General features: G+C 37.7%; 1 long non-coding RNA gene across 1 annotated transcript; it reads left to right on the plus strand.

The window, feature by feature from the left end:
• LOC132029755 (uncharacterized) lies at window positions 1-27,307 on the plus strand. Its single transcript, XR_009407914.1, has 3 exons — window positions 1-2,971; window positions 20,515-20,758; window positions 26,377-27,307. It is a non-coding gene; the product is annotated as an uncharacterized LOC132029755 (long non-coding RNA).

Here is a 27,307-nt window from a genome sequence, read left to right on the forward strand (position 1 = left end):
TTTTTCTTTTCCTCATTTCAATACCAAACACCCCTTAACCTTTTCTGTCTCAGGGTTTGCGAAAACGCTAGCCGCCGCCTGCTTCCCCTCCCTCTCTCCTATGTTACGTTGCCGGATATGGCAAAGACGAGGGCCCATATGGCTTTTGCAGCTGTGAAGTTGGCCGAGAATGGCAAGAGCATTAAATGCTTTGCAATTTTGCACCTATCACCAACCAAAGGCCACTCCAAACACGGTATATCTCTCTTCTCTCCCGACTTTTCTATGAATCAATGGTTAAAACTCGGAAAATCCTTAATGGTTTTTGTTTCCATACGTTTTGAATACTGATTTTTCATTGGTTCATAAAGAATCATACGAATTGGCTTTGATTGGGTCAAATCTAACCTTTGATTTGTTAGTGTGTTTGATTCCTAACTGTTAGATGTGGTTTTGAGAGAAGCAAACTCTCAGATTTGCTATACTCCCACATCGATTACAAACTAGGGTTTGAGAATTTGGGGGTTCTATATAGAACTCCATTCTCCACTATTTCAAGAAGTTTGGGCATATTGATATACCACTATACTAAAAATAAAAAATAAAAACTCAAATACCTAGGGTTTTCAGCATAAAAATTGCGAGAAACTTTAATTTTTGAGTTAAGTTTAAGTTTTAAAATTTGATTGCTTGTGTTGCGTGTGGCTGAGGTGATTTGGGAGCAAGGAGAATCTCTAAGTCCAACCTCGACTTGGCTGCACGAGCAAAAGGTACTTTTTCATCCTTTTCTTTAATTTAGTTACTTTATATATTTTCTCTTATGTGATTATGTAGTAGTTTAGCTTAGTTTAAAATACTCATAGTTAATTTATATTTCTTCTGCTATGCATTTGTTAGAGTAGTTTAGTATTAATCTCTGCTCATTTGATAGTGTTTTAGCTAATTTGAGACTGCTTAGTATTAATGTTTGGCTTATGATCATTTTGAATCAGTGTAGCTCTTGCCCTTAGCTTAGAATGATAATGTGATCTATTCTTATGGTATAGTTTAGTTGCTTCTTGGTCAGTGTTGAATTTGCTTACAAATCAAGTTTGGTTTCTTTTTGTTCTTTTTTAGTCCAAGACTGTTGTACACTATTTAGCTCATGTTTTAGTCTAGATTGGTTATCTTGTGGCAGTTTGCTTTGGTTTAATATTCAGACATAGTCATGTGGGTTGCTTAGTAGTCCATAGGTCATTTGGAACATAAGTGGTTAATATAATGTAATCATATATCAAGTGTGGTTTTGAATATGAACTGATGAACTGGTATTAGATAATAGATACTTGTCTGTATTTGTTGAAGCCCATAAACCTGATATGAGTTCCAATTTTCTAAAAAAGGTTGTAGTATGGTGGTTTAACCAAACTGTTTGGAGTCTATATTTTTTAGATCACCCTTAGAAGCTATGAGCTGTCAAAGATGTGTCAAAGGCTGTTTCTCTTGTTTGTGGTTTAAACCTTTTTCTGTCAAAAGATTTTAAATGAACACTGAGTTTAGACCACAGTCCATGGTCTACTTTGCTTTCCAGTCTTTGTTTAAACATTGTTAAAGTGAGTATACTAGTTTAACTGAGTCAGTTTGGTTCTCCTGTTGGTTCTTATATCTGTGTTTTGCTGTCTAAAAGAAAAGAGGAATTTAGGTTCTTAATCTCATCTAGGAGGTCTTGTTCTTCATAAACTATCTACACACTTATTTGATTACTCAGATTTAAAAAAAAAAGACTGTTCTTGTTTTTTACATGTCTAGTCTTGTGTAATCTGGAGTCCTATTTGGCACTATTTAATCACTGGTTTACTATGGTAATTGTCATAATGGGTAAATCCCACACTTGATAATATGAAAGTTTAGTTAACTGATTAGGTAAACAAGTTTAAAAATGATTGAACTAATTTTCCTTGGAGTTAGTTAAATCTCTTAAGTTTACAGATTAGGAGTTAAGTAAAACAGGATCATGGTTTATTTCTTATTTTCTCTTGTTTGTCCTCTGCGTTCCTAAATGTTAAACACATCAACTGCCACTGCCTGTGTCCTGTGTTGTTTTATGGGTTTTGATATTAAATTGGCTTCAAAGTCAGGACCTCAACTTTCTTGTTACTATTTTGACATCTGACCAAACTGAGTAGTCATTTGAACCTGATTTATGGAGTAGGATATTTATTTATATGGACTTTAAAGGACTGAAAATAGGGAGTAAAGATTTGAAGTTGAATTACTTGTGTCCTGTTGTCTTGTTCTGTTGAAACTTATAATGTTAAGGTGATTTCTTTGTCTCTCCATGCTCATGAGATGTCTTTAGGTAGAAATCTTGAACCATGTATATCCCCTCCCCTTACCCTTTATTTGTTTGAACTAAATATCAGCTATATACAATAGATATACATAGGATATACATAGGATATACAAGTCCAGTATACATTCTGATGTACCCAGAGTTGTATATAATGTATATCACCTGAATTTCTCTTAAAATGAGCTTAAACATGGCATCATGGGCTTGTCTGATCCAATCTGTTTGTCTTCACGTGAACCTTATGGGCTTGAGTCCAATTTGAATCATCAAGGCTTTGATATAAATTTTTTCTGAAACTGTTTTCATTTTTTTACCGTCTGGGCCTGCGTTTGTGTATCCTTGGGCTTTGAATAGTGCTCACGTCTCATCCAAACTTGTTGAAGTGTATATCTGAATTAAATCTGTTTAGTATATGTATGTTTGAATACTTGTGTATTTTAATTTCTGTTTAATTGTTGTGAATAAGTTGGGTGCGTTCGAACCCCAAATCTCTTTTTCCCCTTTCTCTTTGCATGGCATACTACTTGGGTACTCTTCTCTTTTTTAAACCATGTTGGTCCTGAGGCCCAATTTCCTTGATCGAGTCCGCATGATTTTAGAAAGGGAAGCTAATATATTGAAGGCCCAACCATAGGTGAAAATGATCACTGGTCGGCTTAGGTAGGCCCACCAGTTTTAAAATCTTGTTCCTTAGTATCTTTTACATATTACTTGTATTTATTGTATGTATAACAATGTGTGAATAATGAAACCCTTATGTATGCTAGAACTTAGGAAAAACGTTTAGTATTGTTAGGAAGTCACTCAAATATTTTTCAAACCCCACTTGATACAATATTTGCATGAAATCAAAGCTAATTTTCTCAAGATTAAAACGGGTCTAATTGGCTAAGTCTAAACGATTAAAAAGATGAATTTGAGTTATAGAGTTAGGTGTTCGCCCGTATAAGAACTTGTAGCCCATAAATGTAGTTTTGGGCATTAAGCCCGTTTTGAAAATCCTGCAACCTTCTTTACTTGGAAATATTTTGGGAACTGAATAGTGAGGCAGACTTGAAAATTTATCTTGGGAAAAAATTGGGCAAAACGACATTTTTGTAGAACTTGTATAAAATTGGATAAATACTTGAAATAAAAGGTTTCCACAACTTAAATTGGCCATTTTGATCAAGAGATTTGGACAACTGTTTTTTCAGAAAAGAAATAAGGATTTTGGGACAAAAGCCCAACTCAAAGGGACCAAAACAAGGAGAAGTACACTTGGACTGATTCTAGATAAGATGGCTTTGGGTATGAATATAAGTTGACTTATTGAGCTTCAAATGGATAAAAATGGACTCAACTAAACTTTCTTCCTTTACATATATTACTACTATATAGAAGCATGGGTTAAACCCATGCTTCGTCGTCAGTCGTCATTATTTTTTTTTTTAAAAAGGTGGGCCGTCTACTAAAAACACCAAGCAATATTTTTTTAAAAAAGTGGACCCCACCATCTCCAAACTCATGTTCAAAAAAAAAGTGGACCCCATATTAAAAAAAAAAGCAATGTAAAAAAAAAACGTGCACCCCATATTAAAAAATCAAACAATATTCATGTAATTCCCAAAGCATCCTCATTAAGTCAATCATGGTGGATTCATTGCCATATCAACCCATTAGTGGGAGCAAATGAAATTATTGTACAGCAAAAAATATGGACCCCATATTATTGTTTTTCTTCAAAAGGTTAAGTAGCCAAACTATACAATTTCCTTTCTTTTCATATATTAGCCTGAGATCTAATCTAGATATTTAATTGTTGTATTTACTATTCCGCCAAGTCATTTATTTGTTATGTTTACTAAAATAAATATACTTAAAATATTTATATTTTAAAATAAGATAGAATTTAATTACTTTTTCATTTTTATTCTTACTCTAATAAATGTGAAAAGAAATTAATGTCATAAAAGAAAAAATAATATTAAATGGAGATCAAATAATTAATAAGGTAAATTAGTCAAATTATAATTCTAATTGACGTTTCCTTTAAAAAAACGTGCAAAAGATAACATAACAAATAAAATGAGCTAAACCAAGAATATTTACCAAAAATTAAAAAATAGTAGTTCTTCATTTAAATAGAAAATCAAATTTCTACTTTGTTTCGTTTTAAACATGTAAAATTAATTTAATAATTTGAATTAGAATTATACAAATCACAACTTGATAAAAAATAATAAGTATTGTTTAGGTCCAATCTACATACATTAACAATAGAATATTTTACACCTTTAAATAAATCGAATAAAAATTCAAAGTATCAACTGATGCTTAAATATTGCTATTGTTTTATCTCAAAGAGAGGAAAATAGTTTCCTTATAAACAATTCTTCTCTTTTAAAAAGTATTAATAAATTTTTGCCAACTTTGTATTCGTAGCAAACGGTAATATAATAAAGTTTTGGATACAGAGCACAAACTACAATGTTATATTAATCGTGTTTTGAACATAGTATATATATATATATATATAATAAAAACAGTGCAAACTTAGGTATGTTTATTAGCAATATAAAATATATATACTATCACTACCCAAACACAACTACATACACATAGATACACTATAATCCAAAGTGTTGAGCTCGTGCGCAGCACGGGCATACGCCGTCTAGTATAAGTACAAAAATGGGGTATATACTCCATATTTTGCTATATATGTATTAAAAACCTATAAGTACTAAACTCATTTTATTAGGACTAAAATAGTGGTGACTCTATTTGGGAGAAATCTTGGGTGTGTCTTAGACCGGCAATAAAATGAGTTGAATACTCACACGGATTTTGAAACCAAAACCCTCTTATTCTAAGGGTTTAATTTGCCAAAATTTTGAATTTAATGATAAATGAATGACAATTTTTTTTGCAAAAAATTAAACACTTAAGCAAATAAATACATTAATCACACATTGAAGCTCGTAGGTCAACCGTATTCTACGGATCCTTAATACTAGGGTGTTTAATACCTTCCCTATGGGATCACCAGAACTTTTACCTCGAACTCTGGTCCAAAAAGGATTTTTCTCTTGCTTGATAAACCCTTTAAACTCGGTTTTTCTAATTTCCCTTAATTAATTAGGTAGCGACTCTAAAAATACTAAAATCCAATTAGAGCACCAACAACCTCTTAGTAGCTTTTATGCCCGCGTAAAAGTGAACCGTAACAGATGGTTCGAGTAGCAGAACCAAGTCAGATGAACAAAATGACAACCAGTGGGTCGCACCCAAGAGAATAATCACCACCCTCGACTGGATTTTCCCTTATTTGATGGAATTGACTCTTGTTCTTGGTTGAGGAAAGCCAACAAGTACTTTCAGTACCATCACATCTCAGACCCTGAGCAAAACTTGGGGATTGCAGTGCTCCATCTTCAAGGTAAGGCTAAGTCATGGTATTTCCTACTACACAAGTAAAGGCAAGGTTAGATGGCAAGAATTCATTGATGAAATATGTAGAAGATTTAAAGGAGCTGATAATAGCAAACTTAACCTAGTAGGGGAGTTTAAGAAGGTGGAACAAAGGGGACTATAAATGAGTATCTAGAGAAGTTTGAGGATCTCAAGGCATGGGTACTGATTAGAAATCCAACAATTCCTAAGGATTTCTTTATGAAGTTATTTGTGGAGGGTCTGATTCCACAGTCAGGTTATTGGACCCTTATTCACTCAAAGAAAGCAGTGGATAAGGCAAGACATCAAGAGAGGTTATTGAATGCACAACAAAGAAAAGAGGGGCCATGGAATAGGGGTGTAACTAATGGGGGTCAAGGTGGTTATAGGGCTAATACGGGCCTCAGCAATCCAGCCAACAAATTGTTTGAGTTAAGAAAAACTCAAGGTCTATGTTTCAAGTATGGAGAAAAATATCATCCTGGTTATTAGTGTGAACAAAAACAGCACAATTCCATGAATACTGCATTGGAACAATTGGAGTTGGAACAACAGGAAAACCCTGAGTCATGACTAAAGAAGAATATGGAAAAGTTTATGCAGAAAATTCACTAATACCAGAGAAAGAGATAGTGCAAGAGGCCATAAGCCTTTATGCTTTATCTGGTACTGAATACCTAATACAATTAAGTTTGGGGTGAAGCAAAGAGGAACAAGTTACTATATTGATAGACTCAGGAAGCACCCATAATTTCTTAGACATGAAAACTGCTAAAAAAAATAGGATGTGCATTTGTGGAAGTTGCTTTTATGAGAGTAACAATGGCAAATAGAAATCATATAATGAGTATGCACTCTTGTCCTAATTTCAAATGGAGGATACAAGGAGTAGAGGTTGTGGACTCATGTCAAACTAGGTGGGAATGATATGGTCCTTAGGAGGGACTGGATAAGAGACGCAATCCACTGTTGCTTGATTTTGTGGAATACAATATACAAGTGACCCACAAGGTCAGAAGGATGGAGTTGAAAGATATGACAATTACTGGGGTCAAGTTACTTAGGAAGGGGCAAACTGTGTGGACATATCACGCCCCGAACCTGGACCTGGACGTAACACGGCACCCGGTGCCTGACTACATGTGACCAAGCAAACCAACTGGTTGACTGAATTAACATGTGATATCACTACATACTGAAAGCGAAAAATAGAACTAACACATGATGATCTACTAAAGTGTGACTGAATAAATAACTGAAAGTGCATAATACTGAACAAAGTACAACAACATACCCAGTGAATCCCATAATGTGGGGTCTGGGGAAGGTAGTGTACGCAGACCTTACCCCTACCTTAGGTAGAGAGGTTGTTTCCGGAAGACCCTCGGCTCAAGAAAAAGCATAGGAAAGGTCAGATACGGGCAAACAATTCAAAGCAATTACAAAACAATGAAAGTAAATAATCCATGATAAACTAACAGATACTCGCAGAAATCAAGGGACAAGAAACTATAGAGCAATACAACTACTCGTAAGAAAGGATAAACGCGACTACCTACTAGCCTTCTACCCTAATATGAGTCCTCCATACCCTCCTATCTAAGGTCATGTCCTCGGTAAGCAGGAAATGCGCCATGTCATGTCTAATCACCTCTCCCCAATACTTCTTCGGCCTACCTCTACCTCATCTGAAACAGTTGCTAGCCAGCCTCTCGCACCTCCGCACTGGGGCATTTGCATCTCTCCGCATCACATGCCCAAACCATCTCAGCCTCGCTTCCCGTATCTTATCTTCCACCGAGGCTACTCCAACCTTGTCTCGGATGACTTCATTCCTAATCCTATCGCTCCTAGTGTGCCCACACATCCATCGCAAAGATTCTCATTTCCACCACTTTCATCTTCTGAACATGAGATTTTTTGACTGGCCAACACTCCGTCCCATACAACATAGTTGGTCTAACCACCACTTTGTAGAACTTGCCTTTTAAGTTTTAGTGGCATCTTCTTATCACACAACACTCCGGAGGCAAGCCTCCATTTCATCCACCCTGCACCAATACGGTGTGTGACGTCATCATCAATCTTCCTATTTCCTTATATAACAGACCCAAGGTGCTTGAAACTATCTTTCTTCTGTATGACCTGGGTGTCAAGCTTCACTTCCATGTCAGCCTCATGCACTATATCACTGAACTTGCACTCTAAGTACTCTGTTTTGGCCCTACTCAACTTGAACCCTTTAGACTCCAGAGTTTGTCTCCAAACCTCCAGCTTAGCGTTAACTCCGCTACGAGACTCGTCAATCAGGACTATGTCATCCGCAAATAACATACACCATGGCACCTCACCTTGAATTTGCCGCGTCAATCCATCCATCACCAAGGAAAATAAAAATGGGCTAAGAGCCGATCCCTGGTGCAACCCCATCACCACTGGGAAGTTCTCTGAGTCTCCTCCCATAGTCCTTACCCTGGTCTTGGCCCCATCATACATGTCCTTGATCGCCCTAATGTACGCCACAGGTACACCTCTAGCCTCCAAGTATCTCCATAGAACCTCTCTCGGCACTTTGTCGTATGCCTTTTCTAGGTCGATGAATACGATGTGCAAGTCCCTCTTCCTCTCCCTATCTTTCGCTCCACCGCTCCGTACAAGATGAATAGCTTCTGCAGTTGAGCGCCCCGGTATGAATCCGAACTAGTTCTCTGAGATAGACACGCCTCTCCTCACCCTCATCTCCACTACCCTTTCTCACACTTTCATAGTGTGGCTTAGTAGCTTGATCCCTCTGTAGTTGTTGCAACTTTGAATGCCTCCCTTGTTCTTGTACAATGGAATCATTACACTGCATCTAGGGGTGGGCGTTCGGTTTTTCGGTTCGATTTTTTCAAAGTTCGGTTCGGTTTTTTGGTTTCGATTTTTTTACAGTGGACACCGAACACCGCACCGAATCAGTTCGGTTCGGTTCGGTTTTTTGAAGTTCGGTTCGGTTCGGTTTCGGTTTTTTAATTCGGTTTTTTTTAGCAATTACACATCTCTCCATTTATTTCCATTTTTCCTTCTTGATTGCTTCGAGTTACGGAGGTTTACGCTAGACTAAATGTTTGAAGGTTTGATGACTTTAGAATCCAACCATAGTGATCATCCACACATACAAGATAATATCTTCTATATACAAACTATAATGTATTATACAACGTATAATAAAATCATACGAGGTATATAAAATTTTATATAGTGTATAATCAAATTATATGAGTTATATCTAATTTATTATAATTGGTGAAATAAATTATATGAATATTATTCTATGTATAACATTTTTATTATACTATATATAATAAAAATCAACACTCAAATTATTAGTATACTTGTATTCAATATCCTATAGTGTTAAATGAAAACTGAGATTTTATTTTTTATGGAACAATGAAAGAAGTTGAGAATAAGGAGGAAGTAGAAAAGGTAAGAAAAAAACGCTGGAAAAAATTTTTGCAGAATAAGGAGGAAGTATGAAATTGTATAAAAGCAGTTATACTATGAACAACAAATAGGTTTTGGAGTTATTCACGTCTGAAGGGTTTTCTTATATATAGCAATTTGATTTACTATAAAACATTTAATCTGTCATGTAATGTTTAATAACATTTAGTTGCTAAGAATATGTAAATATTATAATATTATTGTCTACTTATGTTTTTTTCCTAAAAAAATTGTATTCATGTAAAAAAAAAAAAAAAAACTTCGGTTTAACCGAAAAACCGAAGAACCGGTGAACCGGAACCGAACACCAAAATTGTTATTAAAAAAAAACCAAAAATCGAACCGAAAAACCGAACTAATTCGGTTCGGTCCGGTTTTTCGGTTTTCGGTGTTTATGCCCACCCCTAACTGCATCACCATTTTTCGGGCATCTTAGCCGTCTTAAAGATGACATTAAATAACCAAGTCAATCACTCCAAACTTGCCCTGCCGGCAGTCTTCCAAAATTCCCCAGGAATCTCATCGGACCCGGTCACTCTTCCCCTACTCATCCTACGAACAGCACCCTTAACTTCCTCAACCTTTATACTCCTACAATATCTTATATGAACCCAACAAGCACAAGGCCTTTCACTAGAAGTCAAGCAAGAGAACTTCAAGAGTTGCAAGCCTTGTTCATGAAAAAGGATGCCTTGGAGGAGATTGGAGAGAAGACTTCGCAGATTTACAACGTTTGGGAGTTGGCATTGGAAGAATTGCAAAGTGACTAGAAGCGCAAAATGGATAAAAGTGCAACTATGGGGCTAAGATTGCAATTGGAGGTCATACTTGCAAGTTATGCGGTTAGACGGCAATTGGAGGTCATAATTGCAAGTTATGAGGCTTTGGATGCAATTGAAGACCCATGTGGGTATTTTTGCAAAAGAGCCAATTTAGGGCCTTTTGGTGTAATAGGCATTAGTATAAATGGTTCTTTTCATCCATTTGGAAGACATAGCTTGGATATTGTGTGAATTTATATTTTGAGAGATTTAGTTAATAGATAGTTTGTTTGGTTGATTATTGACCAAGTGTAATTTCTTAGTTGTGCATTGAATTGCAAGTTCCATTGAATTCATATTAGGTTGCTCATTTGTGGAATCATTTGAGTTCTTTCTTTGAATTCAAATTACTTAGGTTCTTAGGGTTGAATCAAATTGAGAGGGATTGGGTTTGATATACTCAATTTTGCCCATAGATTTACTTTCCTTTGGGTCTAGTATCCATCCTTCTATCTCTTCTTTTTCAATTTTTCCAAGTTCCTTTTATTTTCTTTTGTTGTTTTTGAATTCTTAGAGTTTCCTTAAGTTGAATCTTATCATTTGGTATCAGAGCATAGGCTAAGAGATTGTTCCTACAATTTCTAATCCTAGGCTCAAAAAAAAAAAATCAAAAAAAAATCTGAAAATCAAAAATTACAATTGTGGTTGGATTTGAGTGTTTTTGAAGGTAGATTTGAGTTCGTTGTGGTGGAAAACATCTGGAAACGAAATTTGAAGTCATTTGGGTAAGGATTGGAGTTTCCACCATTAGAGGTTCAACAAATCTTAAGAACTCAAAGTGGGTCTTGTTGATTTGGATTGAAATTGACTTCAATAGGTATTGGGCATTGTTCTTCTATCAAAGAAGAACCTATATTCGAAAGTTGGAGGAAAAACGAGTTGGAATTAAGGTACTTGGAATTTTGAATGTTCTTCATGTTCTTGAGGACATTCATATATTCATCTTGAGGAAAAAGACCAAAAAGGAAGGTTTGATCTAAAATTTTCCAAGTCCAAGTGCAAAAGGTGTTAAATGGGCCCAAAATGGTAATTACTAGGTTTTTGTGGGCCCAAGGAAGTCAATAAGGTCAGAAATCCGACCCAAGATCTAAGAAATTCGAATACGAGATGTCATCAGGGGAACTGGTATACGGTCCATCGTGCGGACCGTATAAAATTCTACGGGACGTCAAAATTGCAACATCAAAATCCAGCCAACAAAGTTGCTTACTGTGACGCGTTGACGGTACAATTGTGTGGTCGTAAAAGTTTCTACGACCGTCAAATCTCGCCGTAAAAATCACCCGAAAATTTGCTTACATCGTGACGCGTTGACGGTATAATTATACGGCCCGCATAATTTCCTGCGGAGTGTCAAAATTCCACCGCAGAAAGTACAACATTTCCAGAATTTTGACGATCCATTTCTACGGTCCGTCAAAATTTATACGGACCGTATAAACCCTGATTCCCAGTCGTATAATTTCCCGGGTACGAGTTAACTTTCACCTTAATTCTTTGATTTCCCAAGCCTCAAATCTTGTTTTTAATTCATTTCAATTCCAGAAAATTTCTTGGGATTGCTTGTTGTTTTTGTGTCCCTAATCCTTTGGTAGGGAGCAAAAAAAAAAGTAAAGAAATTTAAAAAAATTCATTATTTCAAATTGATACATTGGCTTAATTGAGGCTTCAAGACCCCGTTTTCAAGTTATCACCTACCCGGGCCCGAAATTTTATTTATTTTCCGTTTTTAGCATTCCATTTTCTTGTGTTTCTCAACTAGTAGCCATTTGGTAGTTGTTCCTACTTGTGTCTACTAGTTCTTGTGTCCACATTTCTTTCAAGCTTTTCTTCGTTTTATCTCGTTGAAACTTTATTGGCTCTCGTCCGATTTGCTTTGAGTCGTCCGTCATTCATCTAAACAAAAATCTATTCTACCACAAAGAATAAGCAACGTGTGAATTTGATTGGGCGAGCGATTCATCAACAACTTCGAAAGAGCACGGAGTGTGGTAAGGTTGAGAGTTCAATACGAGTGACGTGAGGCTTTTATTGCTAATCTTGTTTGCTAGTTTTGCAGGTCATGATGTCTAACCAAGGCGATAGGACGCAAGAGGTAGTAGATATGTCATCCATAGCAAGTTTATTGGCTATGATCGTGAATCAAATCACGGGTATGGAAGAGATGAGAGGAGAGATGAATGGTGTGAATGGGAAGTTGAAGGGTATAGATGAACGGATGGTGAGTATTGAGAAAGTTCAAATGGAGAGTTCGAGTAGAATGGGCACTCCCCGTTCTCGGAATGAAGGTGATGGGGATAAAACACAAGACACTACACCAACCATTACCCCGGGACAAGTCCATGCCTTGTGCAATCCCAACACCACAACCACCTCCACCCAAAGAGCTCCACCACCCCAAACAACCAACCTTCCATCCCAAAACTCCACATTCCAAAACACCAATCGACAAACCTATCCCCAAGTTTACCAACACACCCCGAATGAGGCAATCCCTCAAGTCACCTTACAACAAACACTCCAAGCTCCACCCCAAGTCTAAACACAAGATCCCTTTCCTAACCAACACCAATACCAACGCCACTACCAATACCCCATGAATGAAGAGGAGTATGATGACTATCCATAAGGTAGGTGGTGGGATGATAACCGACAGGAGGAGGCGTGGAGGAATGAATAACTGGGGGAGGGGAGGAAGAGGAGGTTTTGAGAGGTTTCCGGTCCATGACCCTAGATTCCAAGGTCATGTAGACTTAGGGAGGGCCCAAGGTCATGAAGACCGGGGAAGATGGCAAGATAATGAGCAAAATTTGAACACCATCAAGGTGAACCTTCCTGCGTTCTGAGGGGGTAGCAATCCGGAAGAATTCCTTGAATGGAAATTGCAAAGTGAGCGCATCTTCCTCACGAACAATGTGTCTGAGGCCTTGAAGGCAAAGTATGCCCTCACTCAATTTGAGGGATATGCTTCTACTTGGTGGGAATCCAATAAGTTACAAAAAGCACAACAACACATCTATGAGCTCCCAACTTGGAACGACTTGATTGTGCTCATAGAGACAAGGTGGCTTCCACCCACATACCACCAAGATGCACTTAAAAGGTTGTACATGTTGAAGCAAGGATTGAAAAGTGCGGAAGCGTACTTTGATGAGTTTGAGGATTTGCGGATGAAGTTAAAGATAGAAGAGCATGAAGAGTACACTATTATAAGGTTTGTAGCCAACTTGAATCGAGACATCTCTAAACCGATGAGGCTTAAAACCTATAATAGTCTTGAAGAGGCATTCCATAACGCATCCAAGGTTGAGGCGGATCTAAAAGAAGAGAGGTCCTACAAAGACAAAAGCAAATCGTCTTCAACTTGGAACAAAGGCAAAGAAAAGTGGAAAGCTTCCACTTGGGATAAGCCCAAAAGCAACACTCAAGCACCTCAAGCCAAATTCGATTACAAAGCCAAAGGTGATGACAAGGCTAAAGGAGGTAACAATTCTAACACCCACTATAACCGACCTTCTACCCTCCAATGCTTTAAGTGCCAAGAACAGAGCACATTGCGAGCGAGTGTCCCAACCGGAGGACTATCACAATAGTGAGGGATGGGTATCGAACCGATGATGAACATGAGGGTGGGGTTGGTCATGAAGAAGAGGGAGAAAGAAGTGAATGTGAGGGTGATTCCGATGAAGAGGTTGAGATAAGGTATGAAGAAGCCTTGAATCATGCTATTATGGCTAGAAGAGCTACGCTGGGCTCTAGCTAGGAAAGAGAGTGACCAAAGGGAGAACTTGTTTCATGCACGGTGCAAAATTGTGGATAAGGTGTGCTCATTAATCATTGATGGTGGGAGTTGCACGAATGTCGTTAGTCAATTTTTAGTTAAAAGTATGAAATTCCCCACCCGCAAGCACACTAATCCCTATAAACTCCAATGGTTTAATGAATGTGGTGAAATGAGGGTCAACAAGCAAGCCATTATCAAATTTAGCATCAAAGTACCAAGACGAGATTTTGTGTGATATGGTACCCATGCAAGCTTTCCATCTATTGCTTGGAAGACCTTGGCAATTTGATGTTGATGCCCAACATAGTGGGAGAACTAACAAGTACTCATTTGTGGTCAAGGGGAAGAAGTACATTCTTAACCCACTAACCCCTTACCAAGTGAGTGAGGATTATAGAGTGATGAGGGAGCTTCGGGAGAAGTATCAATGGGAAGAAAAGGAGAAGAGTGACAGGGAGACTTTGTTGGTCATAAGTGGAGAGGAAAGATCTCAAGATGGTTCCAAGAAATGTTTGTTGGCCAAACCAAGTAATTGCTTAAAAGGGGTTGATGAGGGACACTTTATGGTGTGTCTTGTCAACAAGGACCTTCTCTTAAATACTAACCAAGCTACTAGCACTTTGCCTGGTAGTATATCTTCTCTTTAGCAGGAATATGAAACATTGCTCCCGGAAGAAATGCCCGATGGCTTACCTCCTTTGAGAGGTATTGAGCACCAAATCGACTTTGTACCGGGTTCCTAAATTCCCAACAAACCGGCTTATAGGAGCAACCCGAAAGAAATAAAAGAATTACAAAGGCAAGTGGATGAACTTCTTAAAAAGGGGCTAGTGAAGGAGAGTCTTAGCCCGTGTGCCGTTCCGGTGATTCTTGTTCCAAAGAAAGATGGCACTTGGAGGATGTGCATTGATTGTAAAGCCGTCAATAAAATCACGGTAAAAGTATCGCCATCCCATTCGAGGCTTCGATGATATGTTGATGAGCTTTGTGGCTCAAGTGTGTTTTCGAAGATCGATCTTAGAAGTGGCTATCACCAAATTCGAACGAGCCTCTGGATGAGTGAAAAACGACCTTCAAAACCAATTTTGGACTCTATGAGTGGCTTGTCATGCCATTCGGACTAACCAATGCACCTAGCACATTTATGAGGTTGATGAACCATGTCTTGAAACACTTTATCAACAAGTTTGTGGTTGTTTATTTTGATGTCCTTGTGTATAGCAAATCAATTGTGGAGCATGTAGGCCATTTGAGGCAAGTATTTGATGTCTTGTTATATATATATATATATGTGAGAGGTTGTTTGCTAATATCAATAAATGTGCTTTTTGTGTTGATAAAGTGGGTGTTCTCGGGTTTTGTGGTGAGTGCAAATGGTGCGGAGGTTGACGAAGAAAAATGGAGTCTATTAGAACTTGGCCAACTCCTAAAAATACAACCGATGTGAGGAGTTTCCATGGGTTGACAAGTTTTTATAGAAGGTTTGTAAAGGGGTTTAGTACAATTGCCTCTCCCTTAACCGAATTGATCAAGAAATATGTTCCTTTTGTTTGGGGAGATGAGCAAGAGAAGGCGTTTCAAGAATTGAAATCCATGTTGAGTTCGTCACCATTGTTGCAATTACCCAATTTTGAGAAAACTTTTAAAGTTGAGTGTGATGCTTCCGGGGTTGGCATAGGTGGAGTATTGATGCAAGAAGGCAAGCCATTGGCTTACTTTAGTGAAAAGCTAAAAGGGGCGTCATTGAACTACTCTACTTATGACAAGGAGTCAGTATGCACTTGCGAGGGTCTTCGACCTATCGACAACATTATTTGTGGCATGTAAGAGTTTGTGATATGATCGATCACGAATCCTTGAAACATTTGAAGAGCCAATCCAAGCTCAACAAGAGACATGCGAAATGGGTAGAATTGATCGCTTTCCCTCATGTGATCCATTACAAAAAGGAAGGACAATGTGGTGGCGGATGCATTATCTAGAAGGTATGTCTTGCTAAACACTATGACTTCTAGAATGATGGGATTTGAAAGCCTTAAGGGATTCTATTCTCAAGATCCCGACTTTAAGGAAATTTGTGAGAAGTTGACCCAAGGGAGGAGGGTTGATAGGTTCCAACTTGTTGATCGGTTCCTATTCAAGGATGGTAGAGTTTGTGTTCCAATGAGCTCATGGAGAGAGTTGTTCGTCGAAAGCACATAAACGTGGAACGATGGACCATTTTGGAGTGGCCAAGACACTTGACATTTTGGGTGAGCAATTCTATGGCCCAAGATGCGACATGATGTTGAAAAGCTATGTGGTCAATAGTTGGAATGCAAGCAAGCCAAGTCCAAGACTCGCCCCCAAGGTATGTATACTCCCCTTCCTACTCCTATCGGGTCCTTAGATAGACATTTCTATGGATTTTGTGTTGGGTCTTCCAAGAACCAAAAGGGGTCATGATAGATTTCGTTGGGTAGATAGGTTCTCAAAAATGTCTCATTTTATACTATGCCATAAATGTGATGATGCATCTTATGTAGCATCCTTATTTGTGAATCATGTTCTTAAGTTACATGGAGTTCCCTGCACTATTGTTAGTGATAGGGATTCCAAGTTTCTTAGTCACTTTTGGAAGAGTCTTTGGGGTACACTTGGCACCAAGCTCATGTTCTCTACTTCTTGGCACCCTCAAACGGATGGTCAAACCGAAGTAATGAATAGGACTCTAGAGAGTATGCTTAGAAGTATGATTGAGAAAGCCCACTTCGGGGGACCGTTTACTTTTGATCGAGTTTGCTTACAATCGGTCCCTTCATTCCTCTATCGTACGACTCCATTTGAAGTATGTTATGGCTTTAATCCTTTGATTCTTTTAACCTTAACCCCTTTGGCTAGTGATGTTGTTGTGAGTTTAGATGCAAAACAAAGAGCGGCCGAAATGATGAAAATCCATGCCAAGGTAAAGGAGAGCATTGACAAGATCAACACCATGGTAGCCAAGAGACAAAATCATGGGAGAAGAAAGGTGGACTTCCAACCGATGATTGGGTTTGGGTTCACTTCCGAAAGGAAATGTTCCCGCAAATACGAAAAGGAAAATTGAGTCCAAGGGGAGATGGACCATTCAAAGTGCTTGAAAAGATCAATGACAATGCCTACAAGATCGACTTGCCAAGTGAGTATAATGTTCATAATGTTTTCAATGTGAGTGATCTTTCCTCTCGTGTCAGTAGGTATGCCATTAGATTCGAGGACGAATCTTCTCCAAGTTAGGGAGGATGATATGAACCCAACAAGACAAGGCCTTTCACTAAGTCAAGCAAGAGAACTTCAAGAGTTGCAAGCCTTGTTCATGAAAAAGGATGCCTTTGAGAGATCGAGAGAAGACTTCGTGGATTTACAAAGTTTGGGAGTTGGCATCGGAAGAATTGCAAAGTGGCTAAGCTCAAAATGGCTAAAAGTGCAACTATGGGGCTAAGATTGCAATTGGAGGTCATACTTGCAAATTATGGGTTAGAACGGCAATCGAGGTCATAATTGCAAGTTATGAGGCTTTGATGCAATTGAAGACTACGTAGTATTTTTGCAAAAGAGCCACTTTAGGGCCTTTTGGTGTAATAGGCATTAGTATAAATGGTTCTTTTCATCCATTTGGAAGACTTAGCTTGGATATTGTGTGAATTTATATTTTGAGAAATTTAGTTAATAGATAGTTTGTTTGGTTGATTATTGACTAAGTGTAATTTCTTAGTTGTGCATTGAATTGCAAGTTCTATTGAATTCATATTAGGTTGCTCATTTGTGGAATCATTTGAGTCCTTTCTTTGAATTCAAATTACTTAGGTTCTTAGGGTTGAATCAAATTGAGAGGGATTGAGTTTGATATACTCAATTTTGCCCATAGATTTACTATCCTTTGGGTCTAGTATCTATCCTTCTATCTCTTCTTTTCCAATTTTTCCAAGTTCCTTTTATTTTCTTTTGTTGTTTTTGAATTCTTAGAGTTTCCTTAGGTTGAATCTTATCAATATCCAAAATCATGACACCTCTCGGAGTACTCCAAATCTCCTAACACAATGTCTTTGTCCCCTTCGTTGTTCAAGAGTTTGTGGAAGTATAACTTCCATCTCCGTCTAATGAGAGCGTCCTCCACCAGTACTTTGACAACTTCGTCCTTGATGCACTTCACCTGATCCAAGTCACGTGCCCTCCTCTCCCTCGTCTTGGCTAGTCGGTAAATATTAAAGATATTTAATACTGAACAAAGTCTTAAAGATAAATATTATAGCCAACAAGTCTAACATTAAAGCCTGTGACTCTGTCTAGCTGCTAATATATTGTAAACCGATTGTTACCGGGATAAGGCCCCTGGCATACCTGATTGTTTATAACTACTATAAAGACTGTAAATAAATGATAAAGCCCCAAAAGAACTGGGGCTCACCAATCAGCTGATACTGGAGATCCTAGCGAGCAGATGCGTCGTCCTATAAATTATTACCTGCATCGCGAGATGCAGGCCCCGGGCAAAAAGGACATCAGTACATTTGAATTGCACTGGTATGTAAAACAACTAAAGGAAAGAATTGTAAGTGGGGTGCTCAGGAAAGGGCAGCCCAAATCAATAAATAGTAATATCATCTGAAACTGATAACTGAACTAAACAAGAGAAGTAAAGTAATAGGTACTCCTTGTTCTGAATATGAATTCACTTATTTTAACTAAGTTGATATGTGAGGCGTCCGCCCAATATAAGTGCATAAATCAGTGGCCTTGGCTAAGTAAGTGTGTCACGAATAGCCTCGGCCAACTATACATATACATGAGATTGTGCGCTCGGGTAAAATACGTAACGATCAATATTCATTAATTATTATTAAGGATCTGAGATCACTGAAATAATGAACATTGCTAAACTGAGACATGTATTCAGAGGACATTTAGAGGTCCGAAGCCTTGCGTTTTCTAAGCATGCTGAGTGTCTAGACTGAGACTCATGGGTATCAAGCACGAGTCTATATATCTTACATTTTGAGTTCGTAACATCCGAAATGAAAGTCACGAACGAATTACAAAACTAGAGAATAGAGGTTCTGCAACTATTCATGGAACTAAGGTATAACTATAATTCTGAGACAAATCGTAATAGTCAATAAACCGTATCGTAGGGAGAAACATCAATATTCCCAAACGTAGAGAGCTAGCCTCACATACCTTAATTCCGGCCTTTTGAGCGGTAATACAACATTCGTCAACCCTTTCAACCTTAATCTATAACAATACAAGTCAAAGGGATTCAATAAATCTCATGCTTTGGCCATCTAGGCATTTTATCAAATACTTGGTGGGCATAAAGCTCCACAACCTTCATTAATGGTGTCTTCTTCACCCAATTCTCATTCTATTACTTCTAGGTGATTCTACAGTCTCAATTAGATGTAATAACGCCATTCTTCATCACCCATGTGATTATAACAATCCTAAGTCAACAATCCAAAACCCTACCATAGTCCATATGATTCTCTTTATCAAACTCATTTACTAATCTCACAAGAACTTATCAATTCACAACTACAAATGATTAGGAGGGGAAAGAATTACCTTTTTGGTGTTCAATTTCCTTAAATTCGAATGCTAGTGTTTCCACGTCCACGATAACGTCTCAATCGAGGTTCTAGGATTAGAAGGGTTTTAATTACGTTAGAAGGGTATTAAAGACTTGAATTCAACTTAGAATCATCATAAAACTTTCCTTGGAGGATTCTTGAGGCTTGGGACTTGTTCTCTCTACCCTTAGGATGATTTTTCGTGATTAGGGGTGTTAGGGAAATAACCTCAAACTTAAATAGGAGTTAAAACATGAAAATCTGACTTTTTGACCCAAAACTCGACCTTTTCCACGATGGCCCTGCGACGCATGGCCATCGCGGGACCACCTGCAGGTCAGAGTTCAGAGAGGCACTTTTTGTGCACTGGACCCACTATGCGGGGCCATCGCACGCGACGCGTGGCCATCGCTGGTGGCCTATGTTGGCTTCTGCGTAGTGTTTTTGTGACGCACATAACTTCTTGTACAGAGCTCCGTTCGTCCTCCACCACATATATTTGGAAAGGTATTTCAAAGATCTACAAATTTCATGTTTTAAGTTTTCTCAAATTCTTAATGGATTTTCATGAAATCAGGCTAGAAGGCAGACCTCCGTAAACTTAGTTGATTCTATCGAATCTTAAGCACCTCACTATTCATCTTGATTTCAAAACAACTATTTCCACCCAAACTCATCCCAATAGTACTTCACATGTCTAAAATGCCACATTAAATTTAACACATCCATACCTAATCCGAATTACAGAGTATTACAGGACACATTTATTTACACTTACTGTTATGGGTGTTAAAAGTGCTTTTCTAAATGACTTTATTGAAGAAGAAGTTTATGTTAAATAACCTCCAGGTTTTGAAAATCCAAAACTTCCATATTATTTTTTCAAGTTGACCAAAGCCTTATACGGTCTTAAACAAGCTCCTAGAGCTTTGGTATTATCGTGTAAGTTCATTTTTAAGTGATCATGGTTTCTCTAGAGGAAAAATTGATATTACTCTTTTTATCAAAAGATCCTCTTTAGGAAATCTCATTATCCAAATTTATGATGATATTATTTTTGGAAGTTCTAATCCTTCTTTGTGCAAGGAGTTCTCTGATCTTATGCAAAGTGAGTTTGAAATGAGCATGATGGAAGAATTAACCTTCTTATTGGGAGTCCAAATTGTCCAAAGTAAGGATGAAACCTTTATTTGCCAAACCAAGTAAACTAAAGAACTTATTCAAAAGTTTGGCATGACTGAAGCTAAAGCTTTAGGGACTCCAGTGAGCCCTACCAACTCTCTCGATAAAGATGAAGAAGGAAAGCCTGTTGATGAATCTAAATATTGTGGTATGATTGGATCTTTACTTTATCTAACTACCAGTCTACGAGACATTATGTTTAGTTTTTGTAGGCGTGCAAGATTTCAATCAACTCCAAGATTCACCTCATATAGTTGTTGAGAGAATTATTCGATATCTTGTTGGAACTCCTAATTATGGTCTTTGGTATCCAAATACTAACAATTTTAAACTTGAAGGATTTTCTAATGCGAATTTTGCAAGTGATAAAGATGACAAAAAAAGTACTAGTGGAACTTGTCAACTCTTGGGAAAATCCTTGATCTCTTGGAACAGCAAGAAACAAGGATCTGTCTCACTATTAACAACTGAAGTTGAATACATTGCCATAGGACAATGTTGTGCTCAACTGAAGTTGAATACATCTTATTGATTATGACTTGCTATTTAGACATGTCAAAAAAAATTGTGATAACTCGAGTGTTATTTGCTTGTCAAAGAATCTTGTACATCATTTTAGGGTAAAGCATATAGATATTAAACATCACTTTATTAGAGATCATGTTATTAAGGGTAACATAGAAATTGCTTTTGTTAACACAGACTCTCAACTTGCTGATGTGTTCACTAAACCCTTGCTTGAAGAAATATCTTATTACTTAGAGACTCACTTCGAATAATTGCTAACCATGTGATATATTTATAATTTCCCTAATTTTTGCATGTACTCTTAATTATTTTTCCTTAAACGTGTGGTGTACGAGTTGTTCGTGCGTCAATCAATATATTTTCATTTATTCACTGCCTTAATTGGGTACTAGGATCCTAGCCTTTTTCCCACCACTTCACGCCTCCACATTTTCCTTTAATACCAACTCCCTCTGTTCCATCATTACTCTACCGCCTCTTCCTATACCTTATGATGTTTCTTGTCACACGTCACACCAGTTCTCTTCCCCATCATTTTGAATTCTATCTAACCCTCTTATTTACTCTTCCCTCCTTACACCACTCTTCATCTTCCCTCCAAACCTTTCACCTTTCATCTTTTTCATCCATGACTAAAACAACCTAGAATCCTTCTAGCCCTGTCCGCAAAAGCTCTCACAGCAAGACCAACACATCTCGCAAAATGGAACCTGTTCATATCGACTCTGACAACTCTGACCACACTCTCTCCGATCATGACCTCTCCGATGGTGGGAAAATTTTGTCTGAAAAACAACTCGGTAAGCGTCCTATCTCACACCTTGAGTGTTCTGAGTCTCCCAAAAAGGTAAAAATCGATCTTGATAGTTTTTATGACAATAGGATGAATTTCTGGGAAACTAAGAATTTTGATCTTTTTACCATCCTTAGGACCAAACCTGTTAACCCAGGTCATGTTGTTGATCTTAACTTGTTTGAGACTCTCCATTGTAATCTTAAGCCTTATTTTGACTATCAAGGTTGGAGCAATATATTCCATGTCCTGCTGAGGTTTATGATAATCTTGTTTGTATGTTCTATGCTAATCTTCGTTCCTCTCGTCCTAATGAACTCGAAACTCTTATGCTAGGAAAACGTATCTTTCTTGATTGTGAAATGTTTGATCCCTTTTATGTTGTTCCTGCTCTGGCTACTCTTGTCCTTTTCACAATGCTTGGCCTGAAAACTTTGAAGTTACCTATGAACAAGCCAAAGAAGTAATTTCTGAGCCTTCTACTAACCCTCCCCCAAATCAACTCACTCCAAATGAACTCTGTTTCACCACTAGAGTCCTTGCCCATATTGTCTCTACCACAATTTCACCCCGAAATGGCTCCGTCTCAACACTCACTCAGCGGGACACTCTCATCACCTACTATCTTGTTATGAAAAAGAAACTCAAGCTATCCTCTCTCATTATCAACAGTATGATTGAAGTTTCTCCTGATTCTCCTTACCTTCCTATTGTATGCTCATAACAATACTTCTTGAAGCATGTGACCTCGAACTTGTCCAATTCCCTAGTACCTCTGTCACTAAATGCTATAACTCTAGGGCCTTTGGAAGTATGGGGTATGTTCTTGGAGGTGATTCTTGGGTTAAGAAAGAAATTAAAGTCCCTCTACCTCCTCTCACTTCTGACACCAAAGAATTTATTGCCTTAGATTGTGATCTTCTCGCTAAGCTAGTTGTGTTAGATGGAAAAATTAATGGTTTGAGGGAATTGCTCCTGTCTCACCAATCCCAACTCGACAAACTCAAGGATGTCACTAAAGAAAGGGAATCTGACGTGAGCAAGCTCAGGTTGTTGGTGGAGAGAACTTCTAAGGATGCGATCAAGACTTTGAAGAACGTCTTCTCTGCAGTGGATGTTGTCCCTGTTAGAATTGACACAATGCAACATAATGCAGGAGGCCCTCCTTCACAAGTTTGACAATTTGAAGACCGCTCTTCTCCGGCTCTTACTTACTTTTTTTATTCCCTAGATGTTGGGTTATGTTGCTATGTTAAGACAATGTTTTGCTTTATGGTTTGTTGCTACTTGGTTGCATGTCTTTGTGAACTGCCCCTTTTGCTACTTGCCTACTATGTGTTAATTCTCTTAGTTATATTAGCCAATCCTTTCTATGAATGTGTTACTTGTATTATTTGTTTGCTCCTTTCTTTTTGTTGATGCCAAAGCGGGAGAAATATTGAACTCAGGGGGAGCATAAGTTCAAGTCCTATGCAAGTCAATTTCCAAGAACTCAGGGGGAGCAATCAATTTGTATCTAAAGGGAAGTACAATACATTATATTTCGAAAAGGGGGAGATTGTTAGTGCAGATTTTAATGATGACTTAATGTATTATGCAGGTACACCAAAAAAAAAAAAAAAGGACAAAAGTGACACTGGACAAAATATGAAGGACTAGATGAACAAACCCTATACCACGAAGAGTCAACAAAAGAGAATAAGAGGAAGAATATTGCATTAATTAATTAATGCAATGATACTAGGTAGGGGTGGCAAATGGGTGGATTTGGTTTGGTTGAAAATGGTTTGAACAAAAATGGGTTGGGTTTCAAACCGCCCATATTTTATATGGGTAAATATGGGTTGGGTGATAAATAGTTAGGTTGGTTATGGGTTAACCTATATTATACAAGTGTACTATTATTTCAAGTGTATGCTTATAATTTTTTTCTTTTGTAAAGTTAAATTAATTTTTTTATATAAATTTCAGGGGTGAGGGGTGGGGGTCATCGAGGGGTGGGGTGGGGGTATGAATTTTTTTTTTCATTTTTTATAATTTTTTATAAAAGTAAAATATATGAAATTGATTTTTTTTTGTTTGGGGCGGGGGGGGGGGGGGTTGTTGGAGGTAGGGGAGGGGGTGGGGTGGGGGACCAGAAAATCTTTTCCATTATTTATAAATTTTTTATAGAAGTAATATATATGAAAATTGAAATTTGGGGGGGGGGGGGTCGTGGAGGGGGTGGGGCAGGGGTAAGAATTTTTTATTTCCATTTTTTATAAAACTTTTATAAAAGTAAAATATTTGAAATTGATTTTTTTGGAGAGGGGGGGGGGGTGTCTGAGAGGGGTGGGGAGGGGCTAAGAAATTTTTTTCATTTTTTATAAAAGTAAAATATTTGAAATTGAAATTTGTGGGATGGGGGAGTCGTGGTGGGGTGGGGTGGGGGTAAGAATTTTTTTTTTCATTTTTTATAAAATTTTATAAAGGTAAAATATATGAAATTGAATTTTTTTTTTAGGGGGGGGGTATAGTAGGGGTCGGGGTAGGGATCAAAGTGGGAGGTAAGAAAAAAATTTCTCCTTTTTTATAAGTTTTTTACAAAAGAAAAATAAAATATGTGAAATAAAAAAAAATGTGCGGGGTGGGTGGTGGGGTAAGGGTTGGGGTAGGAAGTAAGAAAGAAATTTCTCATTTTCAACATGAGTTCTTATCGGGTCTAGTGTGTACTTATATGGATATCTATATTTTATCCATATTTGCTCATATTTTTATGGGTTAAAGAGAGACTTGAAGCCCATATTTACGCACACAAACATGAGTGACCCAACTCACTAACATATGGGTAAAATGGGCTAATTTTCTAAATATGGGTTCAAATTGCCACCTCTAAATTACTAGGAAAGAACATATCTGTCAAGTACCAACGGTCAGTTCTACTTAAGGAAGCAAGTACCAATCGACGAGATTCAAGAAAGAATAATCAAGGCCATTAATGGGAAATCTTCAGTCAAGATTTCACAAGTATCAAGCATGACTTCGCTAAGGAAATAAGAGATCCGTTGTCATTCAAGATCAAGCAATGGATTGCTACGAACTTGGAAAGCAATCGGTCAAGGAAAAGCTCTAACCGTATTCTTAGAAATAGGATCAATCAATCCCTCTTTTCAAGGATCAATTCTTTTGGGTTGCCATCTCTATGAAAAAGCCTAACGGATATTTTCTAAAGCTATACAAGGAGGCACAATGAATAAGGGAGACATACTTTCGTTCAACCTTCATCTCTCAACCTTTAAGTTTTTTGCTCTACTTTTCATAAGCATTGTATTTCTGAGTGATTTACTGTGTAAACAAAAAAAAGAAGAGGAGAGATAAAATATAGTTGGTGAGACATTGTATCAGAAGAGTACGAGAGTTTGAGTGTAGACGTAAGAGCTCCATTCAAACAAACCATTATAACAAAACCAATTATAAAAGAGCTACAGAGAACACCCTTGCAACTTAAGGGGACTGGAGTAGGATCTACATTGGATCCGAACCAATATAAAATATCATGTGTCAACTTATTTTTAAAAAAGTTTCTCAAATTTACTTAAGTACTAGTTGACTACTATACCTAGACAAATCAACTAACAAAGAAAAAATTACAATTTCCCCCGCACTTTCTAAAATGTGCCGGCACGTTATACTTTAAAGTCAAATGTTTATATAATAAGAAAAAGCCTCCTATGACAATGATTGCTTGTATCTTTTGAATTGCTTATGAGAAGATGCATATGTATTGCACATGTATTGAGCATAGGTTTACCACAATTATATAGGGGTATTTGTTCAAATATTATTTTGTATTAAAAATAACTTAATTTTGAATAATTATGAAACAGTGAATGAGTTTCAAACCGCAACCATGAAAGTTATTTGTCAAAATCGTCCAACCAGGGCATTTTACAATTGTTGACCTTTTTTTCAAATATTATTATGATTATGATTGAGCCTCCACCCATTCCTACTCAGAGAGATTTGTTTTCATAATACCTTGAATTCTTCATGCTATGATCTTCTTTCTTCATTGATGATGGTAACTATTTTTTTATCCTACCACCAAAAGATATGATGTAGTGGATGGGCTGTTCCTCCCTTAACAGAGCCCTCGGGTTCAAGTCCTGGGTATGAAAAATCCTTGGTAGGGAGCGATTCACCCAAATGGGGCCTATGCGGCGCGAATCCGGATTTAGTCGGACTCAATGCGGATATCGGACACCGAGTGAGGAACCCAAAAAACAAAAAACTATTTTTTTATCCTTGAAGTTTTTCACCATCCTTAGTCCTAAACAGTGTTTGTCATTATCCTATTATTCAGAAGTCTTATTTGGTGTGGGTTATTTACAATAAGTTTATGTCATCTCTACACTTCAAGAACTACGTCGCGAAACCTTTTTCTAAATCATATGTGTCTTTTGCAGGACCTCGATATCCTTACTGCAGAATGTGGATGAGCTTACTGTTCACAGTCTTAGTTTAATGCAAAGTTCCTGATCAGATTCTGCATTTAGTAACCAGTATTCAGGTTGTTGCAGTACAAATGTACAATATGTTTCTATATGTGCTTTGGGAACTTCCTTCAGTGATTGCATCGCTGCTACATAAAAGGGAGACCAGTTTGGGAAGTTCAGACTTGTACAGAAAATACTTAAGGCTAGAGAGACATTAATTTGAAGTTGTTGGTTACTCCTCAGATGATGTGATCCAAACGAGCTCCTTCTCTATCAAGAAGCTAAACCATGGGTGACTTTCCCAAAGTGAGTTGGAGGAAATTGATATGCAATAACTTGAGAGCACCCAAGTGGTGCTTCATACTATACCTAGCAATCAATTATAGGCTGCTCACCAAGGATACATGCATTGGCAAGTTGGAAAGACATGGATGACTTGTTGTGCCCTCTCTGTGAGGTGGAGGAAGAAACCATTGATCATCTGTTCTTTAAATGTTCATTATCCTCTTCTTATGGGGTAAGGTGTTGGTCTGGCAAGGTGTTAACGGGGGTTCACTATGTTGGAAGGATGAAATACAATGGGCAATATCACATACTAAAGGAAGAAGTACTGGTGTTTCTATTTTCAGAATGTCCGACGACATGCTGCTCCTATACAACTTGGATCGAAGGAACAGAAGGATTTTCCAAAAGCAGAAAGTTGCAGTAGGTAGTTTAGTGAAGCAAGTAGTGCGAGAAGTATATTGTTGTGGTGCTAAGTAGGGCAGGCTAAGGGGTAGACTTCATAGCTTAAACTATTATTCCTAAGCTTGTGTGAGGAGTGCTAGATCTTGGTTGCAGTGATGCCTGGTAGTGCAGGTTTGAGGTTATCCAAACTCTGCTGTTTTTGTTTTCCTGCTCT

Source organism: Lycium ferocissimum, chromosome 9 (assembly GCF_029784015.1).
Source record: "Lycium ferocissimum isolate CSIRO_LF1 chromosome 9, AGI_CSIRO_Lferr_CH_V1, whole genome shotgun sequence".
Lineage (NCBI taxonomy): Eukaryota > Viridiplantae > Streptophyta > Magnoliopsida > Solanales > Solanaceae > Lycium > Lycium ferocissimum.